Source organism: Nicotiana sylvestris, chromosome 12 (genome assembly GCF_000393655.2).
Source record: "Nicotiana sylvestris chromosome 12, ASM39365v2, whole genome shotgun sequence".
Lineage (NCBI taxonomy): Eukaryota > Viridiplantae > Streptophyta > Magnoliopsida > Solanales > Solanaceae > Nicotiana > Nicotiana sylvestris.
The window spans coordinates 18,936,922-18,960,091 of record NC_091068.1 but is presented as its reverse complement, the minus strand read 5'-3'; positions in this window follow the sequence as shown (position 1 = coordinate 18,960,091).

The following is a 23,170-nucleotide window of genomic DNA, read 5'->3' as shown; positions in this document are numbered from 1 at the left end:
TAGAATTTCAGCACGTTATAAAATTCCAGCATATTATGCTGGAATTTTTTTCTGATTTTTAAGGGTGTTTTTGTTCAAATTTATCTTTACATAAAAAAAGTGACTAAATTTTGATTACTTTTGAAACTATAACTATATTTCAATTACCCGTTGTAAATCAGGCTATTTCTCATTTTTCTCGGGAGTCAACATTTTGTCTTTGACCAAGTAAAATTATTCCTAAACTTTGTAGGTCAACTAATTATTAAAAAATTTCGTAATAATAAATAGTCAAATCTCTTTCTATATATAAAACACAAAACACCGTCCAAATATTCTGTCTCAAAGGCATCTTTTGTCAAGATGAGAAAGAAAACATGCAAAGTCATTTTCTCATCTTCCTAAGGGTGTCAACTGGGGCGGACCAGGTAAACTCGACCCTCAAATTGGTAAAGGCATTTTCATTATATACCATTTTTAGGGCCGCCATTGAAGTTATACTCGTATTATAATTTTGCAAAGTGCACCCGCTCGGATTTGAATTAGTTCAATCTCTTCAATGCAACTTCAGATATAAAATATGAAGTTATTCTATCTTTCAAATGCAACTTCAGAAATTTGAATCTTAAGTAGTTCAATCTATTGAATGCAACTTCAGATTTCAAATCTTATGTTTTGAATCATAAACTTGCTCTTCGAATTTTAACAATCCAATACACGATTCAATTCCCAAATCTACTCCAAATGAGCTCAAATTTGAAGCATAAATTTCAAATATTATAAAGTACAAATATCAATCATCATAGTGTCAAACCAACAATATATTTAATAAGCTCATTTTTCAACTAAGAAGAAGAAGAAGAAACTCTAAGCACAAAGAAGAAGAAAACTGTCACGACCCGGATTTCCCACCCTCGAGAGTCGTGATGGCGTCTACTAATGTGAGCTAGGAAAGCCAATTATTTGAACAAATTGCTTCTTTATCCATTTTATACTCTTTAACAATTATAAAGCCAAAGCGTGTGGACATCGGAAAATTTCAATAAGCGGAAGAAATGCAGTAAATTATCTGAATATATATGTCTAATACAACTGTTTGAAACTCGACCACCCAGAACTGGTGTCACAGTACCACAGACAATCTAAGAATACTACATACAAAGTCTGAAAACAAACAATACACTGTTTCTGAATTAAGGAAATGAAACAGGAATAAGGGATAGAGGGAGACGCCCGGGCCTGCGGACGCTTGCAGTCTACCTTGGATCTCCGCGTGGACTGAAGGCAGACACACATTCTACGGTCCAAATGTTACTGTTCTGAGATCTGCACATAATGCAGAGTGTAGTATCAGCACAACCAACCCCATGTGTTGGTAAGTGCCTAGCCTAACCTCGGCGAAGTAGTGACGAGGCTAGGACCAGACTACCAAATAATCCTGTGCAATTTAGCTATATACAACGGAAAAGAAGAACATAAATATACGATCAAGTATGTGAGGGGTAACATGCTGCGGGGGAACTATCAATTTAGAATAGAAAGACAGCAGGAAATTGAAAGAAATAACATATTTCAGATATCAACAAAGAATCAGAAATCAATAAGTGCACGACATCACCCTTCGTGCTTTTACTCTCGTCCTCACCATATAGTCAATATGATCGGCACGGAATGGTACACCGTGCGGCATGGCATCACCCTTCGTGCTTTACACTCTTTCCTCACAAATCATACACGACATCACCCTTCATGCTTTAACACTCTTCCTCACCAATACAACAATCACAAATAATAGGGCAAGGGAATAAATGAAATTACGATAAGAATCCCGGCAAGGGAACAATAGTTCAACAATCAAGTCCCGGCAAGGGAATAACATCAAAAGAAACATCAACATTCTGGCAAGCGAGATAACATGAAAAGCAACAATATCCCGGCATATAATGATTCTCTTCTCTTTTTCACTTTTATTTCACAACTCACTTCACCACTTTGAACCAGTGCTATAAAAGGTTCAATTTCCACTTATACTTTCACATTTCATTTTACAACTTGAGCCAACGCTCCTCAATGTTCAAATGTCTCAATTACTTCCACAAACTTTGCCCAACAATAGAAATCATCATCAAAGCATGAATAATAAAACGACGCCATAATAGTCACAATATAAGACTCACGGGCATGCTTGACACCAACGTATAGATACTCGTCACCATGCCTATATATCGTACTCGACAAATACCACATAGCAAATAGGACTCGACTCATAATCCCTCAAGCTAATGTTAGACCAAACACTTACCTCGATGCCACGAATACAATTCAAGCCTCTACTATCATTTTACCTCTTGATTTCACCACCAATCCGCTCGTATCTAGCCATAAGTTACTTAAGTACATCAATAAATGTTAAATGAATCAATTCTAATGCATGAAAATGAGTTTTCTAAAGTTTTACCCAAAAAGTCAAAAATTGCCCCCGGGCCCACATGGTCAAAACCCGAGGTTCGAACCAAAACCCGATTACACATTCCCCCACGAACCCAAATATATAATTTGTTTTGAAATCGGACCTCAAATCGAGGTCCAAATTCCCAAATTTTGAAAAACCTAGGTTCTACCCAAAGCACCCAATTTCCCCCATAAAGATCATTGATTTTGAGTTGAAATCATGTGAAAAGTTGTTAATGATTGAAGAAAACGAGTTAAAATTGACTTACAATAGATTTGGAAGAAGAGTTGTCTTTGAAAAATCACCCAAGAGTATTTTGGTTTTGAAAGAGTGTGAAAAAATGAAAGATTTTTTGTTAAGTTATAAAATTGCAGGTTGCAAATATGGGAATTGCGACCAGGGTTCGCAATTGCGAACCCAAACCTCTGCTAAGTTCGTATTTGCAAAAATGGGCTCGCATTTGCGACGACTGGCCACAAACTGGGGGATCACATTTGCGATTAAAACACTCGCAATTGCAAGATAGGCTGGCCTGGGCTACTTTCGCAATTGCGACATAGCCCTCGCATTTGTGATATCACATTTGCGAGCCAGGCTTCGCAAATGGGAAGCCTGCAGGCCTGCACAGAAACAGCTGAAGCCTACAATTCCTTAAGTTCAAAAATCCACCTTTTGGCCTATCCAAACTCACTCGAGCCCTCGGGGCTCCAAACCAAATACACACACCAACCTAAAAATATCATACGGACTCGCTCGTGCATTCAAATCACTAAAATAACATCAACAACTATGAATTTAGCATCAAAATCATGAAATTTCTTAAGAACTTCAAATTTTCCATTTTTTTCTCAAAAATGATCTGATTCACGTCATTCCAAGTCTGTTTCTTACCAAACTTCACAAACTTATCATAAATCACATATAAGACATGTACCGGGCGCCGGAACCGAAATACGGGCCCGATACTATCGAGTTTTAAACTCATTTCATTTCCAAAACTCAGAAATAATTTCAGAAAATAATTTTCTTTAAAAATTCATTTCTCGGAATTCGATTCCGGGCATACGCGCCAAGTCTCATGGGTCCGAGTCCGTTTATCTAAAATGTTGACCGAAGTCAACTTAAATCCATTTTACAGTCAAAATTCATCATTTTTCACAGATTTTTACATAATGGCTTTCCGGATACGCGTTCGGACGGTGCACGCAAATCGAGGTGATGCCGAAAGAGGTTTTTAAGGTCTCGAAATCCAGAATTCATTCAAAAACAATAGTAAAGAAGAAGAGAAAAGTGTATGTATATGAAGTTATCTTAAAATTAGGTGTGAGTTAAACTTTTTTTAAAAAGTGGGTACAAATTCAATGGGTGGCGCAAAACTGGTGTCACATGAAAAATTTACGAATTGGTGAGCCCTCGCGGGTCCCAATCCATATGGGCCGATATCGCGTCCGGTTTTTAGGTGGAATAAGATTTTTCGACCCAGCCCTTAAGAGATTTTGGCAGGGCTATCCGCGCCGGCCCGGATCCAATAAATTTTTAATTTTTTTATATTTATTATATTACTAAAATTGATTGTCACATAAGCTACATGCAACCTTTTGATGTTGAAATCTATTTTTTTGCATAAAAACTTTTAGGCAAAATACATAAAGAGACACCTAAAGTTGGCCCCAGATGTCTATCTCACACTCCAACTTACCAGGTGACCATATAGACACTTTATGTTGGTATTAGTATGTCAAGTAAAGAAGGTAAAATGCGTGAGACACAATCGCTCTTACTTAGATAAATGAACCAATCATAATTTAACACGTAGACTACACGTTGTTAAACAAAAAAGTGATAAATAAAAACGGAAATGAAAATTCAAAAGTAGACCCCACCCAAATAATGACATGTGTAATTTTTAAATAAAAATTATCACATATATTTATATTTTAAAAATAAAAATAAATACAATGAGAAAGAAAAAACTTAAACCCTTCTAACTTCCTCTTCCCCGTCTACTTCCTCGTTTAGTCCATATCAGCACTCCCTTCCCAGGTTCTTCTTCGTCCTCTCCTCTCTTTCCAAATTTTTCTTATTTTTTTCTGGCTAGGTAGATTGCCGTAGAAATTTTTCGATCAGCACTGTCGCAGAATTGGTTTTCTTTAAAGTTATGACGATTGATTCATTGTAGTGCCCAATTGGCATATTGTTCTCAACCTCCTCAGCAGCAGGAATCGATTGACATTGATCTTGGGCGATTTGGACCACTGGAACGCCATCTTCAACCAACTAGAGCTCGCTGGAGAGTTGTAGGTCATCAGACGTGGCGATTGCTACGATGAAATCTCCTGATTTTTGGTGGAGAGTAGCTCTTGGTGTGGAGAACAATCTCCACAGCTTGGAATTGCAAGATTGATTGGAGAAGAAATGTCACTTTTTTTTACTTTAGTAGTACGAAAACAATCCCTATGAAAACACTTTTTTGGTGTGGAGAAGAAATGTCACTAGTTCTGTAAGAGTGATTCAGCTGATTGAATGGTGAATGTTTTTTGACTTTAGTAGTATAATTTAAGAATTAACAACCTGGGTACTGCTACACTACTACATTTAATGGTTTTAATGGTACTTTAACAATGGTTGGCTAACGAGAAAGATGAAGAAGGATGGTAGGGCATTTGGGGTGAAATAAAGGTAATTTATAAGGGTAAAAAGAGAATTTCACAATACCTTTTTAGTTGAAAATGCGCTCAATTGTGAGGATAACACACGCATAGTTCCATGTCAGATTCAGGTGTTCACGAAATATACCTCTACCAATTTGAAGTGTCTATATGGTCACCTGGTGAGTAGGAGTGTAATATAGACATTGGGGCCAATTTTAGGTGTCTCTTTATGTATCTTGCCAAAATTATATATTGAAAGATTAAAAAAAATTACCAATTTGGAAAGAAATTTAAATTGATTAGGAATATAATTATTTTTCTAGAAATTGGCTCGGTCAAACTTTGGCAGTTTGTCCTCCCAGAACTGAAAAAATATATGAAAAATCAAAAAACAAATCATATAAATTGGATAAACGATCGGAAAGATGACCGTTTAAAGTCCAATCATTTACCGATAACTTTCTTTCTATTCCTAGTTTATTGTCTTAATGACTTATGATTAAAATTTTGAATTAGATTAGGCTAAGCAACTAAATTAGGCTAATAACATTGTAATATTGTATTAATTAGACTACTAATTTTTAGACTTCAATTGATAACATTGTAGATTCAAATTCAAATTTAAATTTCAAAGCTTGCAAGTTACAAAGTACAAACACGACTTTTCTAATTTAATAAAATTTAAAAAATAAAGAGAAACTTCAAATTCATGTTCTGAACGATCTTCTGCTCTTTCTTTATTTCTTCTTATCGATCCAATTCAATCTCAGACCTTCTAGTGGCCTTCTACTTTATCTTTTACTTGTGGGTGCTTATGAATCAAGTGTCGAATCAGATAATTTGTTCCCATGCTATTATTTCAAGCTCATGCTTAAATACTTGAGCATAAAATTTACACTGAACTGTATAATGAGAAACTTCAAATTCATGTATGAAGGTGTTGATTTATGTTTAGTCAACAATAACATGCCAATTGGAAGAGTTGATGGAAAGAGTTGGTGTGGATGCTAGGAGGAATGTTCTTCCTTAGATGTCACCCATGACATCAAGAGGATGTAGTTTGATGTCACCAATGACATCAAGAGGAGGTCGTTACCTCTATAAATAGATGCACTCCTTCATTTGTAGAAACCATTCCAAAAATAATACAACACATTGTAGTGAGTAGAGAGTTAAGAGAGAAATTCTCTTAAGTGTAATTGGGAACTTTCCCTTCCTTTGTTAATATTAAAAAGGCAACTGTTCTCTGGTGGACGTAAGATTATTTTGATCCGAACCACGTTAAATCTTGTGTTCTTTCTTTTACGTTTCCGCTAACAATTGGTATCAGAGCAACATGATTCTTTAACGATCCAAGGAGGAAGAACAAGCAAAGATGAGTTCCATGAAGTTTGAAATTGATAGATTCAGTGGACACAACAACTTCAATATTTGGAAGATCCAGATGACGGCGTTACAGCGGAGGGAAGGTTCAATCCATGCTATTGACGGAAAGTATACTAAGGATATATCAACTCCCGACAAGGAGAAGATTGAAGGGGATGCATTGAGTGCAATCCAACTATCCCTTGCACCTAACGTGCTTTGTGAAGTGAGTACGGGTACCGAAGAGACGGCCAAACAGTTATGGGAAAAGCTAGAAGGGCTATACCAAGACCGATCAGTGACAACAAGGATGTTGTTACAACGGCGTCTTCACACATTTAAGATGGGGTCAGGTACTTCGTTACAAGATCATTTAGATGCGTTCAATAAACTTGTCATGGACTTACAGATTGCAGGAATTAAAAAGGAGGAGGAGACGCTTGCATGTGCTTTGCTATTTTCATTGACTTCAGGATATCGTGATATTGAGAATTCAATGATGTATAGCAAGGAGCCTATCAAGCTTGAGCAAGTGCGGCAGGCACTTAACTCTAGTGATGTGCGGAGGCACATTGAAGGAGATAGAGATGACCAGGCAAGTGGCCTCTTTGTAAGAGGCCGGACTAGCCAACAGGGAAAGACCAAATCAAAGCACAGATCAAAGTCTCGTGTGAACAAGAAGAATACAGAGTGTTGGGGTTGTGGCAAGAAGGGGCACTTTGAACGAGATTGCCCAATGTCAAAGTCCAAGGAAAAGGCGAGTGCATCTACAGTTGAACAGGTACATAATTTTGATAATGATTATGTACTAACAACATCGTGTAATAATAATAGTAGTTATGAAAACAAATGGGTGTTAGACTCTGCTTGTACTCTGCATATGACGTTCCGAAAAGACTGGTTTAGTAGCTACGAGAAAAGTGGAGGAACCGTAGTAATGGGCAATAATGCAACTTGTGCAATAGTTGGCATTGGCTCAGTTCGGGTTCTGCCATGATGGAGTCGTGAGGACTATTACACAAGTCCATCATGTTCCTGATCTGAAGAAGAATTTGATCTTCCTGAGTACTCTGGATGAACAAGGCTACAGGTACATGAGCGAAGCAGGAATTATAAAGGTGACTAAAGGTTCTTTAGTCATGCTGAAAGGCAAGCTGGAGAACGGCCTTTACACATTGGCCGGAAGCACCATTGTTGGCTCTACAAATGCATCTACAGTGCAGTTATCTAATGATGATAAGGCAATACTATGGCACATGAGACTAGGTCATATGAGCGCACGTGGACTGGAGATGTTGAGCAATCGTAACCTTTTGGAAGGTGAGAAGATCAGCACACTTGACTTCTGTGAGCACTGCGTTCTAGGGAAGCAAAAGAAGGTCAGCTTCAGCACTGGCAAACACAAGACAAGAGGAGTGCTAGACTACATCCATTCAGATTTATGGGGTCCCTCTAAACTTCCATCGAAGGGCAAAAAGAGGTATCTTCTCACTTTTATTGATGATTTCTCACGAAAGGTTTGGGTGCATTTTTTGAAGGCAAAAAGTGATGCTTTTGAAGCATTTAAAGAGTGGAAGATTTTGGTTGAAAATCAAATGGAGCGGAAAATCAAGTATCTTCGCACAGACAATGGCTTGGAGTTTTGCAATGAAGAGTTTAATGAATTCTGCAAGGTTCATGGGATCTCAAGACATAGGACTGTCAGGCATACCCCACAGCAGAATGGAGTTGCCGAGAGAATGAACAGAACTCTTCTTGAAAAGGCTCGTTGTATGCTCCTACAAGCCAAAATGTCCAAAGTATTTTGGGCTGAAGCAGTTCACACTGCTGCTCATATTGTCAATCGATCTCCAGCATCGGCAATTGACTTTAAGACTCCGAATGAGGTATGGTCAGGTGAACCCTCTAACTATTCATACTTACGAGTATTTGGGTGTCCAGCTTATTATCACGTTAATGAAGGAAAGCTTGAACCAAGGGCTAAGAAGGCCATATTCGTAGGGTATGTGGATGGAGTAAAAGGGTACAAACTTTGGTGTTTGTCTTTACTCAAATTTATAGTTAGTAGAGATGTCACCTTCGATGAATCCTCTATACTTGATCCCCGTAAAGTTTCCGTGGAGTTTTCAGGAAACAAGAACAACGAGCAGGTGGAGCTTCCGGTGGAGCTTGCCAAGGAAAAGGATCAAGAGACTCAGGTTAAAGATGAGTCAGAAGATGTAGGCGTTGAAGAACTTGCTGTCAATGAACCATACACAATTGGAAAGGGGAGGGAGAAGAGGCAAACACGAGAACCGGAATGCCTTATAGATCAAGCAAACTTGATTGCATATGCGTTAGTAGCTGCACAAGAAGAGATTAAGGATCTGGAGCCCTCCTCGTATATTGAAGCAACTTCTTGCAAGGATGTTGTACAATGGCGGTTAGCCATAACTGAAGAGATAGAGTCTCTTCACAAGAATCAGACATGTGTTTTAGTGAAAAGACAAAAGGGGAAGAGGACAGTTGGATGCAAGTGGGTCTACCGAAAGAAAGAGGGAATTCCTGAAGTGGAAGATGCTAGGTTCAAGGCGAGATTGGTTGCAAAAGGTTTCAGCCAAAAGGAGGGAATTGACTACAATGAGATTTTCTCTCCGGTCGTGAAGCATAGCTCAATTCGCGTGCTACTAGCATTGGTTGCACAATTTGACTTGGAGCTTCAACAGCTTGATGTCAAAACTGCTTTCTTACACGGTGATCTAGAAGAGACAATCTATATGGATCAACCTGAAGGTTTCCTAGCTGAGGGAAAAGAAGATCACGTATGCCAACTAAAGAAGTCTTTGTATGGTTTGAAGCAATCCCCTAGACAGTGGTACAAGAGGTTTGATGCATTCATGACTACACATGAATTCTCAAGGAGTGCATTTGATAGCTGTGTGTATCACAAGAAGATGTCTGGTAACTCAATGATTTATTTACTGTTGTATGTTGATGATATGCTTATTGCTGCTAACAACATTACAGAGATAAATGCTTTGAAGAAACTGTTGAGTAAGGAATTTGACATGAAGGATTTAGGAGCTGCAAAGAAAATCCTTGGTATGGAGATTTCAAGAGAAGACGGTGTTGTACATCTTTCTCAGAAGAGGTATATTGAAAGGGTTCTCAAGAGATTCAATATGCATACGTGCAAGCCTGTAAGTACACCATTAGCTCCTCATTTTAAACTTTCAGAGTTACAAATGCCTCAGTCCGAGGATGAGGTGGAGCATATGTCAAAGATTCCTTATGCCAGTGCAGTTGGTAGCATTATGTATGCTATGGTATGCACACGTCCAGATATTGCTCAATCTGTAAGTGTGGTAAGTAGATACATGTCCAACCCAGGAAAGAGGCATTGGGAAGCTGTCAAGTGGATATTGAGATATCTCAAAGGAGCTTCTGGTGTTGGTCTTACCTTTCGAAAAAGTGGTACAGGTATTTCAATTCTCGGTTATGTGGATTCTGACTATGCAGGAGATCTTGACAGAAGAAGGTCCACAACTGGATACATCTTTACCCTCGTTGGCAGTGCCGTCAGTTGGAAGTCGACTTTGCAGTCGATTGTCGCTTTGTCTACGACAGAAGCAGAATACATGGCAGCAGCGGAGGCGGTAAAGGAAGCTATCTGGTTGAAAAGTTTAGTAGCGGAATTGAGTTTGGTTCAGCTGGAATCAACTCTTAGATGTGATAGTCAGAGTGCTATTCATCTAATGAAAAATCAGAGATTTCATGAGCGCACTAAACACATTGATGTCAGATTTCATTTTATTCGAGATGTTGTTGAAGAGGGAACTATCAAGGTCGTGAAGGTTATCACAGACGATAATGCTGCAGATATGTTGACCAAGATAGTCCCACTCGCTAAGTTTGCACACTGCAAGGACTTGGCGGGGGTGTGCATCAACTGATGCAACTCCGAAGAGAACAGTTGTTAGGTGGAGGTGGTATGTTCAACAATGGTTTGATTCTTCTTGTTTCTTACAACGGGGTTGCCCAGTAAGCTTAGAAGTTTTGGCCAGAGTTGTTCACACGCACGCTCGAAACGCAAACCAAGGTGGAGATTGAAGGTGTTGGTTTATGTTTAGTCAACAATGACATGCCAATTGGAAGAGTTGGTAGAAAGAGTTGGTGTGGATGCTAGGAGGAATGTTCCTCCTTTGATGTCACCCATGACATCAAGAGGAGGTAGTTTGATATCACCAATGACATCAAGAGGAGGTCGTTACCTCTATAAATAGATGCACTCCTTCATTTGTAGAAACTATCCCAAAAATAATACAACACATTGTAGTGAGTAGAAAGTTAAGAGAGAAATTCTCTTAAGTGTAATTGGGAACTCTCCCCTTCCTTTGTTAATATTAAAAAGGCAACTGTTCTCTGGTGGACGTAGGATTATTTTGATCTGAACCACATTAAATCTTGTGTTCTTTCTTTGACGTTTCCGCTAACAATGTATTTATTCATTTCTTCACTCAATACTCATTTCTCAATCTCAATTTCTCTCATTCTCTCATTCTCCAATTTGCAAGACTTCAAGTCTTCAATCTAATTTTATTTGGCTCTCTTTTCTTGAATTTAATTTGTCATGTTTTGTCATTCGGAATTTGAAGTTTGAACTTTGAACAATTGAAGTTCAAAATTGAAATACTTGCTTGACGTTTGTTCGTGGTAACATCGAAATTACCTAATCAAGTGCTCAATTTATTGTCGAATTTGGTGCACTCCCTCCAACTCTTTCTCTTATTTACTATTTTAATTGCATATTTAATTTTAGCTTATACTTTAATTTTTACAATATGTTTAATGCTGCTAGAAGAGCGTGTAAAGGAGTTACTGGTAGGGGAAATAAAAAAAAAGGTAGTCCTTCAGCATTTGGTAGTAATAGTAATAACCCATTATCATTTATACATGTTTCCGAATCATTGCCTAATGATAATTTAGATATAGATTATGAACAATTACAAGAAGATTTCAGAATAGAAGATAATGAAATAGGAATGGAAGATGAGATACCAGCTACACCTACTAGTGTTGGAGTTGGTAGTGTTGGGGTTACTATAAGGGGTGGTGGTCGTGGCACTAGAAGTAGACCACCTGTGGCTCCGACTACTAATCATAGAAAACGAAGTAAGGTTTGAATTTTTTTTGAAATAATAGAAGCTACTGATAGAGTTAAATACAAACTTTGTAAATGTGATTTTAAACATTTGACTGGAGGAAATTTAGGGGGGACTGGGACGCTTAGTAGACATATGAGAACTGAACATCACATAGAATAGGGCGCTGATGGTGATGGAAATCAAACAACTCTTAACCCTACTACTGGAGGTTTAGTGAAATATGATAAAATGAAGGATCGTGAGGAGTTAGCAAAAATGATTGCTTTGAGTTGTCTACCTTTTTCTTTTGCTTCTTCATCATATCTTATTATGTATATTCAAAGGATTTACAATCCTTTATTTATAAGTATCCCTAGAAGTACTTGAAGAGCTGATATCTTTAGACTTCATGGACAATATCAAACATACATACGTTATTTGTTTAGCCACCTTCCTTGTAGAGTTTGTCTAACTTCTGATATTGGCCATGCTGTTAATGGAAATGATTATCTGACAATTATATGTCATTGGATAGATGATACTACTTGTATGCAAAAGCGTATTATCGCTTTTAGATATGATGAAGATCAGAGTCATACTGCTACATTTATAAGTAGTACTATTTGTGAAGTTGTTGAATTTTATAATATCAAGCAAAAAGTATTGTGTATGTCTTTTGATAATGCTTCTAACAATAATGCCGCGATTTCAATATTAAAACTGCATTTGCAACCATCTCTTGATGAAATTTTTCATATTAGGTGTGCATGTCATGTTTATAATTTAATTGTTAAAAGTGACCTTGATTTATTTTCAACTGAGATTACTCATGTTAGAAGAGCATTTGATGTTATTCAAGGAAATAATAGAGAATATAGAATAAAGGAATTTAAGAATAAGTGTGTCCCGTATAACCTTAAACCCAGATTCATGGCAAATGAAATTGTTACTAGATGGAATTATACATATATATTTTTAAAATGTTGCTACAAATATAGATTCCCAATAACTGAAGTTGTTAATGCACATTGTACTGATCCAAACTGTATGTTAACAACTACTACTTGGGATGTCATTAATGATGTTGTTACATTTTTACATAAATTTTATACAGCTAATGTTGAGTTTTCTAGAGCATATTACCCTACTGTTGCTATGGCTGTAGTACATATAGCTGAAATTTCTTTTCTACTCTTTGAATTTAAGAAGAAAGAAAAATATAGGGATGTTGTTGAAAAAATGCAGGCAAAATTCAAAAAATATTTCTTTCAAATTCCTCTGATTTACTATTGGTGCTGTTTTAAATCCTTCTATTAAGATGTCTGATTGTCATCAATTAATGAATGCTTTATATACTTATATGGAGATTGGACCAACTGAAACCCCAGATTTATATACTTGTATGAACAAGCTAAATGAATAATTACAGCAATTATACAATTATTATGCAAATGTAATTGATGATGATGCTCTTAATGTAGGCAATGTTAATCCCACTATGCATTGAACCACTTCTAGTATTGTGGATGATGAAGAAGGCCTTGATAGTTTTAATATTTTTTCTACATTTTCTAACACTCAAACCAGTAGCAGGAATATTGATGAACTTCAATTCTACTTGCAGAAGCAAAAAGAGCCTCGCACAAAGGAATTTTCACCGTTGGGGTGGTGGCATGAGAATGGAAAGCAATTTCCTGTTCTTTTCGCTACGGCTCGGGACGTGCTGAATGTTTCAATTTCAATTGTTGCATCAGAGAGTGCATTTAGTCAAGCAAGACAAAAACTTGGAGACACCCGTCACTCATTGGGAAGTAATGCTTTGGAAGTTTTAGTATGTTTCAGAGATTGGATTAGATCGGAACGAAGAAATCAAGGATGTGAAGATGTTGATAGCCCAGAAGACGAGGAACTTGGAGATATATTAACACATGGTAACCCATCGGAATTTAACACTCCAGAAGAAGGTCACTCAGTTCATATTAATTATGAAGAACTTACTAAGGCAATGCAAAACCTTTGAATTTACTCTTTTTTGGTTAATTTACTTGTTAAATGTAAACCTTTCAATTTGTAAGTTTGAATTTTGAAATAAATGTAGCACTTGAAATTTATAAGTGCAATTTTTTTCCATCTTACTTGTATTCTTTATATTAATATAACTTACAATAGTTATACAAAATACAAAAAAAATACACTAAACCCGGCCCGGCCCGGCCTGGCCCCCTCAACCCGTAACCCGTACGGTTCAATTTTTACCCGGATGAACCCGAACCCGTTAAGAACTAAACCGGAACCGGCCCAGACCATAACCCGTATGGGTCCAAAAAATAGCGGCCCGGCCCGGCCCACCCGTTTAACACCTATAGGCACACTAGGAAGACTATCCATTATGCAAATCAAATTTTGATAACAATTTATGTCACAACCCAATTCCACTACATGCTGTGATGGCGCCCAAAACCATTGCTAGGTAAGCCAACACGGAACAAGCTAGTAGTTTCCCGTTTAAATAGGTTACTGGTAAATATTATCTTCTCATTTTATTAAAATATTAAGAAATTTGCAATTGAAACACAACTTAAACGGAAGTAAATAAGTGAAAATCGAAATCATGTAAACAAATCCAAAATCATAAGTCTACTAGAATGTGCCAAGATCCGGTGTCACAAGTATGCGGGAAATCTAGTAGAATATACAAAACCATGCTATCCTACTATATGAAAGGAAATAGACAGAAAGTAAAGACATAGAAGAGACTCTAGTTGCTGCTGAACGGCTTAAGAGGGCAGCTCACCGTGAAGTCTCAAGCTGGGGGATCAAGTCTACGCGCCGATTTGGTGGCCAGATGCACCTGCCTCAAAGCCTGTACAATCAAGTACAGAAGTATATCTTGAGTACATAAAAATATATACCTAGTAAGTATCTAGTTTAACCTTGAAGAAGTAGTAACGAGGGGTCGACTTCGACACTTACTAGGGTCAACAATATATATATGAGATTCTAATAAGCATGATATACAGAACTAACAATAAACTCAGAACAAAAAATAAATGAACAGTTCTTCCGTAATATTTAAGAACCCAAACACATTCTTCATTTAAAACAAATGATCTCTAAAGCAGTAAACTTATACCAATTATGAAAAGAGACTTTCAGTTCTATTATCACACATAAATTCCACCGAGGACGTTCGGCCCAATTCAACATAAAAGTAAACTATGCACTGCCGAGGGTCGAACGACATGAACCATAAATGCATCTATTAACCTGCCGAGGTGAATAACCTACTCCCATAAGAGTAGTGGAAGCAATCACCCCGCTCGCGAAATATACTTGCGACACGGTTAAATATAAATATAACAAAATTCTTCTCAATTCTTTTCAAAATAATAATTTACTTGAAACCTTTAAAATTTTGAAATTCTCAACATAGTTCTATTCAACGCAGATTAACAAAATATGTTCAGATAATGGTACCCACAAAGCACGGTGATATAACAAGAATAGTAGCTACGTATGGACTCTCGTCACTTCGTGCGTACGTAGCCCCCACAAATAATCATGTATTAATTTAGTTCACCTATGGGGAAACTTTCCTCTTACAATGTTAGAAAAGAGACTTACCTCGCTTCAAGGTCTACTTTTCGTTCCAAGCTTAAGCCCAAACCCTCAATTTAGTGTCGAACAATCCAAAACTATCCGAATAACGTAAAAACTAATCAATATAGGCTCAAAAGATCATATTCCCACTATTAGAGTGATTACCAATCCATATTACAAGATTCCTCAAATGCACTCCCAGGCCCACGTGCCCGGATTCCAGAATTTTTCGAAGAAAGTTGTTACCCATAACCTTAGGATCAAGAATATACGATTTTTACTACATTCCATAACAAATTTCATGGTTAAATCTCATTTTTATCAAAAACCTAGGTTTTACTCTAAACCCATAATTTACATGTTGTAATCTACCCATAAATTATGTATTAAACTCACATTAGGTAGAATTTACTTACCTCACAAAGCTAGGTTGAAATCTCCTCTTTTAAAGCTCCCAAATCACCCAAGACTGTAATAAATGACCCCAAATATGCCTAAGTCCCGATTTTAAACTCACTGCCCAGCTGCCCCCTTCATCACGAACGCGACAGGTGCCTCGCGTTCGCGAAGGCCATTGGCTCAGGACCTCTGAAGGCCGTTCATAACGTGAAGAACAAACCTGGCCCGGCCCAGCTACTCTACTCTACGAGAACATGAGATGCCTCACGCGAATGCAAAGTTCACTAGCCTAGACCTTCGCGAACGTGGAGTAGCTATCACGAACGCGAAGTGCATCCCCCCCAGTCCAACTCCTTCTACGCGAGCATGATGGTCCCTTCGTTGAATAAGTGTGGATATCTGCTCCGCATGTCCTCCTTGGACTCCTAGGTCGCCTTCTCGACCGGTTGGCCCCTCCACGAACCTTTACCGCAGAAATCCTCTTGGATCTCAACTGGCGATCCTGTCTATCAACAATAGCAATTGGCTCCTCCTCATAACCCAAGCTCTCATCTAGCTGAGTAGTATTGAAGTCTAACATACGAGACAAGTCGGCATGATACCTCCGAAGCATAGACACATGAAAAATTGGATGAACCCCTGATAGGCTGGGAGCTAAACCAAGATCATAAGAAATCTCCCCAACTCGCCTTAACACCTCAAACAGACCTATAAACCTTGGGCTCAGCTTGCCCTTCTTCCCGAATCTCATACTACCCTTCATCAGCGAGACTTTCAAGAGAACCTTCTCGCCGACCATAAATGATACATCACGTGCCTTCTTATCCGTGTAACTTTTCTGCCTGGACTATGCTGTGCGAAGTCGCTCCTGAATCAACTTTACCTTTTCCAAGGCATCTTTTACTAAATTAGTATCGTATAACCTAGCCTCGCCAGGCTCGAACCACCCGATGGGAGAACGACATCGCCAACCATATAAAGCCTCAAACAGAGCCATCTCAATGCTGGACTTATAACTATTATTGTAAGAAAACTCGGCTAAAGGCAAGATTTGATCCCACTTCCCTCCAAAGTCAATCATACATGCTCTAAGCATGTCCTCTAGAATCTGAACTATCCGCTCCGAATGCCCGTCGTTCTGTGGATGAAATGTTGTGATGACCTCTACATGGGTCCCCAACTCACTCTATACAGCTCTCCATAAATGGGAAGTGAACTGAGGGCCCCTATCTAATATGATGGAAACAGGCACACTGTGAAACCGAACTATCTCCCGAATATAAATCTGGGCCAACCTCTATGAAGTATAGATAGTCACAACCGGAATGAAGTGTGCCGACTTGGTCAACCTATCGACAATGACCCAAACTGCATCAAACTTCCGCAAGGTCCGCGGAAATCCAACTACAAAGTCCATAGTGATGCACCCACATTTCCACTCAGATATAGTCATCTGTTGAAGTAGGCCCCCGGCCTCTGGTGCTCATACTTGACCTGTTGGCAATTTAAGCACCTAGCTACATACTCCACTATGTCTTTCTTCATTCGCCGCCACCAATAATGTTGTCTCAGGTCACGATACATCTTCGTAGCACCTGGATGAATAGAATACCGCGAGCTGTGTGCCTCCTCTAGGATCCTCTCCCTCAAGACATCGACATTAGGAACACATAGGCGACCCTAGAGTCGTAGAACACCATCCTAACCAATAGAACCTCCTTGGCACTACCCTGTAGTACCGTCTCTCTGAGAACTGCCAAATGCGGATCATCAAACTGCGGAGCCTTGATCTTCCCCAATAGTGAAGATTGTGCAACAAAACATGCAAGAACTCGGCCGGGCTCAAAAATATCCAACCTCACAAGTCTGTTAGCCAAGGACTGAATGTCCAAAGCTAGTGGCCTCTCCTCTACTGAAATGAATGTCAAGCTACCCATACTCTCTTCCTTCCTACTTAAGTCATCCACAACCACATTTGCCTTGCCCGGATGATAAAGAATGGTGATGTCATAATCCTTCAGTAACTCAAGCTATCTACGACGCCTCAAATTGAGATCTCTTTGCTTGAACAAATGTTGTAAGCTGCGATGATCAGTGTAAACCTCATGACACCTCATAAAGGTAATGCCTCCAGATCTTAAGAGCATGAACAATCACAACTAACTCTAGATCGTACACAGGGTAATTCTTCTTATGAATCTTCAACTGACGTGAAGCATATACAATAACTCGCCCTTCCTACATTAATACATAACCCAAGCCAACGCATAAAGTGTCGCAATAAACCGTATACATCCCTGAACCGAAAGGCAACACTAGAACTGGTGTTGTAGTCAAAGCTGCTTTGAGCTTCTGAAAGCTTGCCTCAAAATCATTGGACCGACGAAAAGGAGCACCGTTCAGGCTCAATCTAGTCAAAAGTGTTGTAATGGATGAAAAGCCCTGCACAAACCAGCGATAATATCCTGCTAACCCCAGGAAACTCCCGATTTCAGTCACTGAAGTGGGACGTGGCCAACTCTGAACTGCCTCAATCTTCTTGGAATCCACTTTAATACTCTCTATTCCTCGCTTCAAGTTTTGCAAAACGTATAATTTATCTGTAACAAGTTTCTACAATACTATAATACTCATGTAAGTTTATCTATAACATCCAATTTGCATGTAATTATAATTACTAGATTTTAAAAGATTGGACAATGATCCCTGTCGAAAGAATCTATTGGTCATTTCAAGTTTTGTTAAATGTACAATTTATCTATAAACAAGTGTATGACTCTATAATACAATAATACTCCTGTGTTTATCTATAAAATTCAATTTGCATTTAATTATAATGACTAGATTTTAAAATTAGATTGGACAATGGTCCTTGTTGAAAGAATCTCTTGGCCATTTCAAGTTTTTCTAAATGTACAATTTATGTATAAGCAAGTACATGACTATAATACAACTAAGCTCCTATGAGTTTAGCTACTCATAGCATTCAACTTGCATGTTAAAATGACTAGATTTTAAGAGATTGGACAATGGTCCTTGTTGCAAGAATCTACTCGTCACTTCTAGTTTTGTAAAATGTACAATTTACTTATATATAATATGATATATATGTGCCACATAATTAATAGTGTTCCCTCTATCCCAAACTATGTGGCACCGTTCGAATTTCAAGAGTCAAACAGGGTTTTCTTTGACCATAATTTTTTTATGTCTTTTAAATATTTTAATTATTAATTATTATGATTTATACCCCCTTCGTCTCAATTTATGTAACAGTCTCTCCTTTTTAGTCAATCCAATAAAGAATGTCATCTGTACTTATTTAAAAATAATTTATCTTTAAACATAACTTTCAAAAATCTTCCTATCTTTCTTAAACTTAATACTGATCGAGTCAAACATCATCACATAAATTTAAGCGAAGGGAACAATACATTTTATATACTCAATTTTCAAATACATAGTAAATTTTATTACAAAAAACTTAAAATTCCATGTCTCAATTTGTCTGGCAAAAAATAAATGACGACGAGTACATTCTTGTCAGAAGCTTCAGTTCCTCCAAGTAATAGCTTAACTTTTCTTCACGACTCTCCTTTAAAGATGAATCAATTGTGTGTACATTTATTGATGACAATTTTTCTATTTACATAGACTACAAGAGTGGTAAGAGTCCTACAAATGAATGTGATAGAAACAACTTCCTATACATTCAAAATACGGATAAGAACATATGGATAAAGATATATATACTAATATTATTTGGTATTATCCTTGTTTTTAGATATTCTGTTATTATGCCCCCTCAAGTTAGGAGTGGTGTCAACTACTCCTAGCTTGTTAAGATGTCATTGGAAAGGAGCCTTTGCAAGAGCTTTAGTGAGGCTGTCTGCAAGTTGGTCAGCTGAGTGAACATGTACAACTTGAAGCTGCTTCTACTGAACTTGATCGCGAACAAAATGGAAATCAATTACAATATGTTTCATTCGACTATGAAAAATGGGGTTCTGACATAGATATGTTGTGCCAATATTGTCACAATACACTGTTAGTGGTCGGGACACTAAACTTTGAAGTTCATATAGGAGATTTGTTACCCAGTTCGCCTCTGCAACAGCAGTAGCAACAGCCCGATCGATACTCTGCTTCTGTTGAGGAACGAGCAACAGTGAGTTGCTTTTAGAAGACCAACTGATAGGATTTCCACCAAGATAAAGAATATAACCAGAGGTTGAAGTTCGATCATGGATGTCGCCTGCCCAGTCAACATCAGAATAAATATGAAGTTCTGGTGTGAACGAGCGGCAAAGAAGGAGACCATACAACATTGTGTGTTTAAGGTACCGAAGGACTCGTTTAACTGCTTGCCAATGAGTAGTAGAAGGGCTGTGCATATATTGAGAAAGCTTGTTGACTGCGAAAGAGATGTCTGGTCGAGTAAATGATAGATATTGAAGCTTGCCAAGAACCTGACGATATTGGGTGGCATCCGTAGGGGGTGTGCCATGATTCAGTGATAAGGTGACTGATGTGCTCATTGGAGTTTGGACACCTTTGCAATCAAACATATCCCATTTGCGAAGAAGATCACAAATATATTTAGATTGAGAAAGGATGAGACCATCCTTGTGAGGAATCACTTCAACACCGAGAAAGTAGTTGAGATAACCAAGGTCTTTTAAGGAGAATCGGTTGGCCAAAGCTGACAAGGCATGATTGAGCATGTCGTTGTTATTGCCAGTAATCACTATGTCGTCGACATAAACTAACAGATACAGAATAATACCATTTTGGGAGTACACAAAAAGGGATTGATCAGATTGAGTGCGAGAGAAGCCAAAACTTTGGAGGAATTCCCGTAGTTCCGTATACCATGCACGTGGGGTTTGTTTAAGTCCATAGCTAGCCTTTTTTAATCGACATACATGTCTGGGAAAATCAGGATGTTCAAATCCTGGGGGTTGTGACATATAAACTTCATCATCAAGTGTTCCTTGCAAGAATGCATTGTTGACGTCTAATTGGTGTAATGGCCATCCCTTGTTTATTGCAATTGACAAAACCAGGCGAACTGTTGTTGGTTTAACAACAAGACTGAATGTAGAATGGTAATCAATACCTGGTCGTTGGGTGAAGCCTTTTGCAACAAGGCGAGCCTTGAACCGATCAATCGTCCCATCCACTTTGTATTTTATCCGAAAGAGCCATTTGTACCACACTACATTGTGTGATGATTGGAAAGGAACTAAGTCCCATGTTTGGTTCTTGAGAAGTGCTTGAAACTCATCACTCATGGAAGCACGCCACATTGGGTGTTTTTGTGCTTGTTTGCAAGTGCTGGGTGGCAGAATCTCTGATGAAGTAGCTAAGTAGTCCATAATTATTTTCGGTTTAAAAATGTTATTCTATGAACGAGTGATTACGTGAGATAGTGGGGGAGTCATAGATGGGTTTTTGTTAGTATGATTGGAAGCAAGATGTTCGGTAGATGGAGAAGATTCAGAGACAAAATTTTCTGATGAAGCAGATGTTGTATGAGGGGAGAGGGAGGAAGATTCAGATAAACACAAGGTAGAAGACTTACATGCAGTAGAGGATTCTGACACACGTGAGTCCTGGTTGTTTGGCTGAGAGGAAGGATCTGTAAGAGTAGCATCCACCACGGCTGGAACACTATTTGTTGTGACACTTTTATAGGTATGGGTGGTGGATTAGGAAAAGGATCTTCTGTTGAAATGGACTGACTTGGCGAGACTGCTTTAGTGGTGATAAGATCATGCCACTCAATGTTTGGCTTATTATGTTTAACTGATGAAAACATACTTTGAAAGGAAAAAATGTCTTCATAAAATTTGACATGGCGCGACAAATAAACTTTGGAAGAAATTGGGTCAAAACATTGATAACAGTAATGCTTGGAGGAGAATCCGACATACCGCAGGGGGGTGGATCTTGGTTCCAATTTATTTTTTGCATATGGTTTAAGCCATGGATAACAGAGGGAACCAAATGTGCGAATGGTGAGGTAGTTTGGTTGAGTGCCAAAAATGCATTGATAAAGAGACTTATTTTGCAGAATGGTCGTCGGAAGGCGATTTATTAAATAGATCGCATCTTGACAGGCAAAAGTCCATAGATTTGAGGGTAGAGATGTTTGGTGAAGTAAGGTACAAGCGGTTTCAATAATGCGGCGATGACGTCGTTCAGTAAATGCTACTCTTTGGGGTGTATATGGGGGAAAATAAATGTTGGATTCCATGTGCATGTAGAAAGGTTTGAAGACCTTCATACTCACCCCCTCCATCTGAGTATATTGTTTTTATCTTTTGATTAAAGTGATTTTCAACGAGTGATTTGAAAGTGGAGAAAATGGGAGTGACCTCATGTTTAAATTTGAAAGAGTAGAGCCACGTATACTTGGTATAGTGATCGACAAAGATAATGTAATATAACTTCTTATCAAGAGAAAGAATGGGTGATGGACCCTAAACATCAGTAAAAATAATTTCTAGTGGATGAGAACTCTTCAAAGAAATATGACCAAATGGGAGCCAATGGCTCTTATTACAATTGCAAAATTGAAAATTAGGATTTCCTAAGCAAGGTAGAGAATGACGTTTTAAAATATCTTGAAGGACTCTAAAATGTGGGTGACCAAGTCGTTGGTGCCATCGGTAATAGTTGGGCTTTGTTGTGGCAGTAAGGGCAGATGGTGGTTGATATCTTGATGTTGGCCACTCATATAGATCATTCCTATTCTGGCCTCAAACCAATGGTGTCCCCGTGTTCAGCTCTTTAACAACAAAGAAAGATGGGGAAAATTCAATAGATGTACGATTTTGATTATAGAACTTAGAAACTAAAATGAGATTTCGTTTAATATGAGGTGCACAAAGAATATTATGGAGATAAAAGTCTTTAGTGGGAGTGAAAAGAGTAGATGAGCCAGTGTAAGTAATTGGGATACCGTTACCATCACCCATGCAGATTTCTCAGTGCCAGTGTAGTCAAGCGGTGACATCAAATTGTGTGAATCAGCAGTGATGTCATGGGAGGCTCCAGTGTCAAGAACCCATGGGTTATTATTTTGTTGGCCTTGGCGTGTAGCAAGAAGAGCCTTGGCTTCATTGTGGTTGTGAGAACACGAACGACAGACATTGGCAGTGTGGCCATATTTTCCTCAAAGCTGACATTGAACATGTCCATGTGGGTTTCTTCGGAAGTTTTGTCACCAATAGGATGGCCGAGATACAGATACTTGATTCATACCAAATGGATGACCATTGTAGGGCTGTTGTAAACGATTGTTCATATGTTGTGCTTATGGCTGCTGGTTATTCCATCACTTGTTACTGTTGCGATCTGAGGTATGGTTGTTTGAACCCTTCTATGCAACATTAGCTGTGATGGAAAGGGTATTCTTTTTGACCTCCTCGTGTTTAAGGAATAATTCATGATCTGAAAGTTTGTCAAACAATTCTTCATATGAAATGGGTGTGTCTCGAGCACGGATAACAACGCTTATCTCACGATAGTCGGGGCCTAAGCCGCTGAGTATTTTGACTACCAGTTCAGCATTACTGATTGCTGCACCAGCAGTT